Here is an 8434-nt window from a genome sequence, read left to right as displayed (position 1 = left end):
AGAGACAAATAAGGGAACTATGCAATTATTAAGACATCAATTCAGTAGGTAGGTGTGACTATAATAAATTTATATGAGCCTAATAACAGGGCACTTGTCTATTTAAACTAATGTTAATGTATATGAGGGGAGACATGGAGTCTAATACAACAGTAATGGGGGAATTCAATACCCCACTCTCAGCAATGGACAGATCAACCAAAAAGAAAATCAGCAAGGAAAGAACAGTTAATTCATACTACAGACCAAATGGACCTAATGAATGTCTACAGAACTTTTCATCCTACATTTACAACATACACATTCTTCTCACCAGTCCATGGAAGTTTCTCTAGGATAAACCACAGGCTAGGCCACAAAGCAAGTCTCAGCAATTTCAAAAAAATCAAATTTCATACCATGCACATTCTCTGACCACTATGGAATGAAGCTGGAAGTCCACAACTCAAGGATCTCTAGAACAAATGCAAACACATGAGACTGAATAACATGCTCCTGAAATGAGCAGTGAATTATAGAAGAAATCAGAAAACTGCTGGAGAACAGTTTATACTCTTTGGTGAACTCCTTACTTAGTATAGAGTTAATATTCTGTGTATAAAGTTAATTGAAAATACATTATAATAAAAAGTAAGAATGGAAATAGGAGAGGGAGGAAGAGGGGTGGGAGAGTGGGTGGCAGGGCAGGTACAGTGGGAAGAATCACTGTGTTCCCAGACTTCATGAGTCACATGAAGTTTGTATACCTTAAATAAAAGCTTTTTGGGAAAAAAGCAAACAAAATATTGTCTTGGTTGCTTCTTCATGATAATACATGTTTAAAATCTTTTCATTTATTTGTATTTAAATATTTTGATTAATAAGTAACACTTGCACAGTTTTCTGGGACACTGTGTAATATTTGAGCACATGCACACAGTATAAACTGAATAATCAGCCTTTCCATTTTCTTAGCTGTTTTTGGTGTTTGGAGCCTACAAACACCTCTTTCTAACCAGTGATCTAACTTGTTGTTTACATGCAATGACAAGTCAGCATATAGAAGACATTCTGCAGTCCCACCTTCACTGCAACATTACTTTTTATTTACATTCTCTATCGGTTCATACATCTTTCTCCAGCTTTCCTTAGTGCTTTGTCAATGATTTCATTTAAGCTACTGAGCATTCATAGGACACTTAACTAAATGTTTAGAAAAGTAATTGTTGTTTCCCCAGCAGTCCAGGAGAGGGAACCATGTAGGAGTTGAATGAAAAGTGCTGGTGAGGAAAGTAAATGAAATTATTCTGAAAAAATGTTTTGAAAAAAATTCAAGAAAACTATTTACTGGTTGAGCATTTAGTGTTGCTGGCATTTAGAGTAGAAAGGTGAGGACCAGGTTCTTTGGAACTTCAGAAAGTGAAATGAATGAAGCTCACAAAGGTGGTAAGTATAACAGCAAATGCTTATTATTAACAAAAGAAAATACACCCCTTATGAGAATATGAGCTGGCCAACAGGCTGGAACCCAAGACATTAAATGTGCATAAGGCCTACACATTTAAAGGGCTGGCTATTTGTTGAGTAGCAGCCTTCAGTGGGGTCCTGAAGTCATCTGCCATGTAGGCCATCTGGTCTGGTGAAAGTCAAAATTGCATTTTTTCTCAGTTTTCCCAGCCCTTCTGTGTCTCCTGCCTCATAGTCAAGGATAAGAACAGGGAGATAGAGACAGGGAAAAGGAAAATTATACTGAGACTGCAACAGGGTTTGGGAATTTGCTTTTCTGTCTCCAAAATTAACCTTTAGCAGTTTCCTGCTTAAAGAGAGAGAGAGGAAAAAGAGAAAGAGAGAGAGAGAGAGGTGAGAGAGAGATAGAGAGATAGAGAGAAAGAGAAAAAGAGAATGAGAGAGAGAAATTAAGGGTCAGGACAGATATATTTGGAGCTTTCTAAGACGTGAATGTGTCATGTGAAGAAGTGAATATAGGCCGGCACCACAGCTCACTAGGCTAATCCTCCACCTGCAGCACTGGCACTCTGGGTTCTAGTCCCAGTTGGGGTGCCAGTTCTGTCCCGGTTGCTCCTCTTCCAGTCCAGCTCTCTGCTGTGGCCTGGGAAGGCAGTGCAGGATGGCCTAAGTGCTTGGGCCCTGCACCGGCATGGGAGACCAGGAGGAAGCACCTGGCTTCTGACTTCTGATCAGTGCAGTGCACAAGCCGTAGTGACCATTTTGGGGGTGAACCAACAGAAAAGGAAATTTTTTCTCTGTCTCTCTCTCTCACTGTCTAACTCTGCCTGTCAAAAAAAAAGAGAAGTGCATATAAGAGACTATGCCGAATATAGGAAAGAAGATGAAGCTAAAGGTTGGGCTGTAGATAGACATGCAGATGTCATCAGCATTCAAATGCCCTGTATTTTTAAAAAGTTTCTATTGTATCTACTTGAAAGGCAGAGTTAGAGAGAGAGAGAGAGAGAGAGAGAGAGAGAGAGAGAGAGGTCTTTCATCCATTGGTTTACTCCTCATATAACTACAATGGCCAGAGATGAGCTGATCCAAAGCCTGGAGCCAGGAGCTTCTTCCAGGTCTCCTACACAGGTGCAGGGGCCCAAGGATTTGGGCCCTCTTCCACTGCTTTCCCAGGCCATCGCAGAGAGCAAGATCAGAAGTGGAGCAGCTGGGACTCAAACTGGCACCCATACAGGATGTCAGTTCTGCAGACCAGGGCTTAAACCTGCTGTGCCACTGCACCAGCCCCTCAAATGCCCTTTAGTGTTGTGATACTGAGTGAGATTCCCCAGGGAAGAAGTGCAGCTAGAAAAAAGTAAGAAGCCAAACAATAAGGTTTGTTGCATCCCACACTGTACAAATCAAGTAAAGCCAAGAAAGTAAAATAAACAGATTAATATGCTCTGGGCACTTGACCTGAGAATATCCAGTAATTGATTTTCCTCATGTAATTTGCAAAGTTAGTGATCAAGGGGCTGCCCAGGGAAGAAATGAAAATACACAAATGAGACATATCAAAAAGGAATGCGGGGTCTGGAAGTGAGGAGCATGGTAAGACCATGTCATGATGTGTATTGGAGGAGGAATCTGCTGTGAGTCAAATGGCAGAGCCAGTCAATAAGGAGACAATCACAGCACTGAGACACACAGAGAAAACATGCTGAGAAGGGGAGGGAGAGAAAACCGAAGGGGGAGATGTCTTTCATGAGAGAAAGAAATCACAGCCAAGTGTCAGGGTTTCCTCAGTCCTGCTGTTGCTTCCAGGTCTAATGTGACTGGCTCTCAATCCTGAAACATGATCAACTATTCACAAAAACAGTGAAAAACAGCAACAGCTCAGGGACTGTTTGAACTCATGCTGATGGTAAAGCATTTGAGCCATTTAGGTATGTCTGTGGGACCTCACTGGTTAATCTTACAAGTCCACTGCTCACAATAAGATTTGCATGTCCAAAAGGATATTCAAGTGATCTCCATGATCTAGCAGATTTTCCAGGATTTCTCATATGCCAACAGTGATATGTGTGAGTCTGATTGAATATAGTATGGGAGGGAGATGCAGAATAGCAGGTATTCCTGCAAATGCACTACTTTTGATTTTCAGTGAATTCTTTGAAATGCTTTATGTATTAATACATTTATGTCTGTTTCATCTGCATTCATGGAATACTCACTGTCCTGGTGATCCTCAGACTAGGTTCCTCGAACTGAGCATCTGCCTTACATGACGTCCAAATTTTCAGCATCATGAGGCTTCAGTTCTGTTACTTTCACCTTGCCATTTCCCTCAACAGCTTAAGATATGCAAAATGTGATGTTTTAGAATTTCTCGGTAGCATTTTTATTTATTTGTTTATTTAAGAGTCAGTGTTTCACAGAGAAAGAGGAGAGACAGACAGACAGACACACACACACGCACACACACAGAGGTCCTCCATCTGCTGGTTCACTCCCCAATTGGCCACAGTGGCTGGTGCTGTATCGATCTGAAGCAGGTGCATGGGCCCAAGGGCTTGGACCATCTTCTACTGCTTTCCCAGGCCATAGCAGGGAGCTGGTTAGGAAGTGGAGCAGCTGGGTTTTTTTTTTTTTTGACAGGCAGAGTGGACAGTGAGAGAGACAGAGAGAAAGGTCTTCCTTTACCATTGGTTCACCCTCCAATGGCCGCTGCAGGTGGCGTGCTGCAGCTGGCACACCACGCTGATCCGAAGCCAGGAGCCAGGTGCTTCTCCTGGTCTCCTATGTGGGTGCAGGGCCCAAGGACTTGGGCCATCCTCCACTGCACTTCTGGGCCACAGAGGAGAGCTGGACTGGAAGAGGGGCAACCAGGACAGAATCCAGTGCTCCGACTGGGACTAGAACCCAGTGTGCTGGTGCCGCAGGTGGAGGATTAGCCTAGTGAGCCACGGCACCAACAGCATCTAGGTCTTGAACTGGCGCCCATGTGGGATGCTGGCACTGCTGGCAGCAGCTTTAACCACTACACCACAGCACCAGCCACTTCAGTAACATTTCACCTGTTAGAATGGGTCTGCCCTAAATTTGTCCCAATGGGATTGACAGTTTCTTCCTCTAAATCCCTATAAAACTTCATAAAAGCATGTGCTTGCATTCATTGTTTTCAATCACAGAAAGTTGTTTCCATAATAACTTCCCCCACATCACTGTTAACTTTTCATGCACATTCAAGGATTCCTGGTATGTTCTGGGTCCTGATTTCAGGAGGTGAGGGATGTCTGTTCCTTGCACTTGAGCAAGGAGGACACCCTGGAGAGAGACTGTTAAACATTTTTATGAGAGACAGAGGAGACAACCCTGTTCCACATGCTGTCCTATGCTCCTTAGAGGCCTATGTACGTGGTATATTTTAAGGAAAGAGGGACTCTATGTATGTAAATAGCACAGGCTATCATAGCTATGGTAGCTCTCATCTGGAGATACTGAGCTTACTTTACTAGTAGAACTGTGACCAGAACTCAGAGTTCCTGATCATCTGTCAGGTATCCAATTGAACAGGATGTCAGAAATGAATTATGAAGTTGTGTTCTTGGTTGATCATTTCTTTCTTCAGTCTAGTACCCTTCTGTGTTTGTCACAGACTTGGGAACAAAAAGTAATCTGAAATGGCCCACTTCTTTGTAGATATTACAGGTAAACAAGGAGTTGTACAGTGTGGCATTGGAAATCCCAATATCCATGAATGAAAGATCAATGTATATCAGACACTTATCAATCAGTGTCTGTACACAGAACTCTTTTTATACTCACTACAGGAATTGTTGTCCTTATTTTATGGTGAAAGTGAGACACAGGAAGATATAGTCATATGGCCAATGTTACACAGCAAGTGAGTGGTGACATGGGAGTACCAACCCTCTAGTCATAGTTTAGTTTATTTCTAAAATCAGAATATCAAAGCTCACTTGAGAAATTTTGGAACGAAGATGAGGTTCATGGTCAGTGCTCAATTATGATTGCTGAATTTCAGTGGTTTTTTGGATTCAGGAAAATGATAGGTCTTACCTCTGCTCCTAGCACTTGTGCAGGGATCCAGTCTCACCTGGAGACTCCCCGCATGAATATGAAGAACTTGAGTAAAGACTGGCCTTTTGCAGTCAGGAGAGTCCTCACAGCCCATCTTGACAATTGTGCTCACATTTACATGGACCCAACCACTTTGGCTGCCAGAACACCCCTCCCCAACAAGGATACTCACCTACAATATGATAGAGGAGTAGCCTGGAGACACAGGTGTGCACACCAAGCAGCACTTTTAGAAAAATGGAAAGTAGTGGAATTACAGAAAGATCCTACAGAGACAGATGCCATCCAAGGGCAGCACCACACATTGGTTGGGAATATGGGCACTGAAGTCCCTCAGACCCACGTCAAATCCTGTAATTCCTATTCCCCTAAACTTATGGTTGGTGTTGTAATCAGTAGCCAATGTCTACACATTACTGCTCTTGGGTTAGAACTTGATCAGCTATTGTTTGAGGATTCCAAGCACTGTAAAAGGAAAGCTAGTAAAGGTGATTGATTCCTTATATCCACAGGTTTTAAGACTTCTTGTGTAATGAGAAACATCACATGGTGACAACTGATGCATGAGCTTCCCTCTGCTGCAAAAGTGGCTGCATGGCCAGAATGACTCTAATGTCTTCCAGAGTAAACCCCACAGAGAAGCTCACCCAAGGCTTCTCTGGTACCTCTAGAACAAAGCTAGAACCTTCCATTCATGGTCCTGAGAAGGTTCATTGCACAGTCACCATCCCAGCCTCTGCTGCTAACACATCTAACCACTGTGCTCTTTCCTGTATCCACACCTGCACTGAAATGGGTGATCATATCCTCCCCTCACCTATAACCATAGACCCTTACCATTTTGCCATACTGCTGACCTTGACAATAATGTACTATCTGTAGTCAACTTGACCACTCCACACCTCCTGTCCCAATTTTGTTTATCTGTACTTACTTGTACCTTTTGGAAACTACTGCCCTTTTCTGTCTCTTCTCCAGTAAACTGTGAGCTTCCCACAGGTAGATCAAGAGGGTATTATCCTTCAGTGTCCTTTTTATTTTTTCAGTGACTGAATGTGTTTTAATAGATGAATAAGGAGCACCATGTGTAAGACAATATTTTCCTTCTTTTAAGATTTTATTTATTTATTTATTTATTTGAGAGGTAGAAGTACAGACAGTGAGGGGGAGAGACAGAGAGAAAGATATTCCTGTCATTGGTTCACTCTTCAAATCCTACAACAGCCAGAGCTGTGCTGATCTGGAGCCAGGAGCCAGGTGCTTCTTCCTGGTCTCCCATTCAGGTGCAGGGACCCAAGCACTTGGGCTATCTTCTACTGCTTTCCCAGGCCACAACAGATAGTTGGATTGGAAGTAGAGAAGCTGAGAATCAAACTGGTGCCCATATGGGATGCCGGCACCACAGGCAGAGGATTAACCTACTGAGCCATGGCACTGGCCCCAAGGCAATATTTTTCTAAGTTTCCATTTTAGTACCTTTCTTCTTAGCAGCCTCTCTTTGGAGTATGCCTTTCTGAGTTTACTGCTAAGATTTTCCCACTGGTTGGTGGTTAAATGTGTCACACAGGGTGGAGATGTACAATTTGGGACATGCTCAATCGGACTTGCCCCAAATGATGGAGTTAGAAATGTGCCAGGGGATTCCAATACAATCCCATCAAGGTTGTATGTACCAATGCCATCTCACTAGTCCAAGTGATCAATTTCAGTTCACAATTGATCACACTGATAGGTCTAAGAGTCAAAGGGATCACATGAACAAGACTAGTGTCTGCTAATACTAACTGATGGAATAAAAAAGGGAGAGAACAATCCAACATGGAAAGCGAGATACACAGCAGACTCATAGAATGGCAGATGTCCTAAATAGCACTCAGAATCAGCCCTTAAGGCATGCGGATATGGCTGAAGAGCCCATGAGAGTATTTTAGGCATGGAAAGCCAAGACACTCTGGCAAAAAAAAATAACCTAAATGAAAGATCTCTTTTAGTGAGATCCCAGTGGAAAGAATGGGGCCATCAAAGAAGGAGGTACCTTTTTCGGAAAGGAGGAGAGAACTTCCACTTTGACTATGACCCTGTCTGAATAAGATCGAAGTCGGCGAACTCAAGAAGCTCCATAGCCTTGGAAACTCATGACTAGAGCCTAGGGAGATTACTGACACCATAAACAAGAGTGTCAAATTGTTAAGTCAACAACAGGAGTCACTGTGTACTTACTCATGTGGGATCTGTCCTTAATGTGCTGTACATTGTGATTTAATGCTATAACTAGTACTGAAGCAGTATTTTACACTTTGTGTTTCTGTGTGGGTGCAAACTGATGAAATATTTACTTAATATATACTAAATCGATCTTCTGTATATAAAGATAATTGAAAATGAATCTTGATGTGAATGGAATGGGAGAGGGAGCAGGAGATGGGAGGGGTGTGAGTGGGAGGGAATTTATGTGGGGGAAGCCATTGTAATCCATAAACTGTACTTTGGAAATTTATATTTACTAAATAAAAGTTTAAAAAAATGTGTCACACAGAATCTTAATGGCTTCAAGTTCACTTTTTGGAGGTCTTTATGGTTAACAGGACAGTATATACACCACAACACTGCATGTCCCTCTACTGGGTAAAATGTTCATATTGTCTACCTCTACTCATACTGCAGAGATGGCAGAGAATATACCTGGATAATAATCATGAGCATGAATAAAAATATCTTTCTATTCTAAATGGCATGAATGAGTAAGAAGAAAAATATAAAACCAAGAAAAAACACTTGATATAAAGGAATTATAATATACAGGAAAATATAACTGAAATTGGAATCCCCTAGCACATTTCTAATTCCACCATTTGGGGAAAGTCCGATTGAGCATGTCCCAAATTGTGCATCTCCACCCTGTGTG

This window comes from Oryctolagus cuniculus, chromosome 17 (assembly GCF_051225735.1).
Source record: "Oryctolagus cuniculus isolate XC-2025 breed Fujian yellow rabbit chromosome 17, ASM5122573v1, whole genome shotgun sequence".
NCBI classification, from domain to species: Eukaryota; Metazoa; Chordata; class Mammalia; order Lagomorpha; family Leporidae; genus Oryctolagus; species Oryctolagus cuniculus.
Note: the sequence above shows the minus strand (reverse complement) of the source record.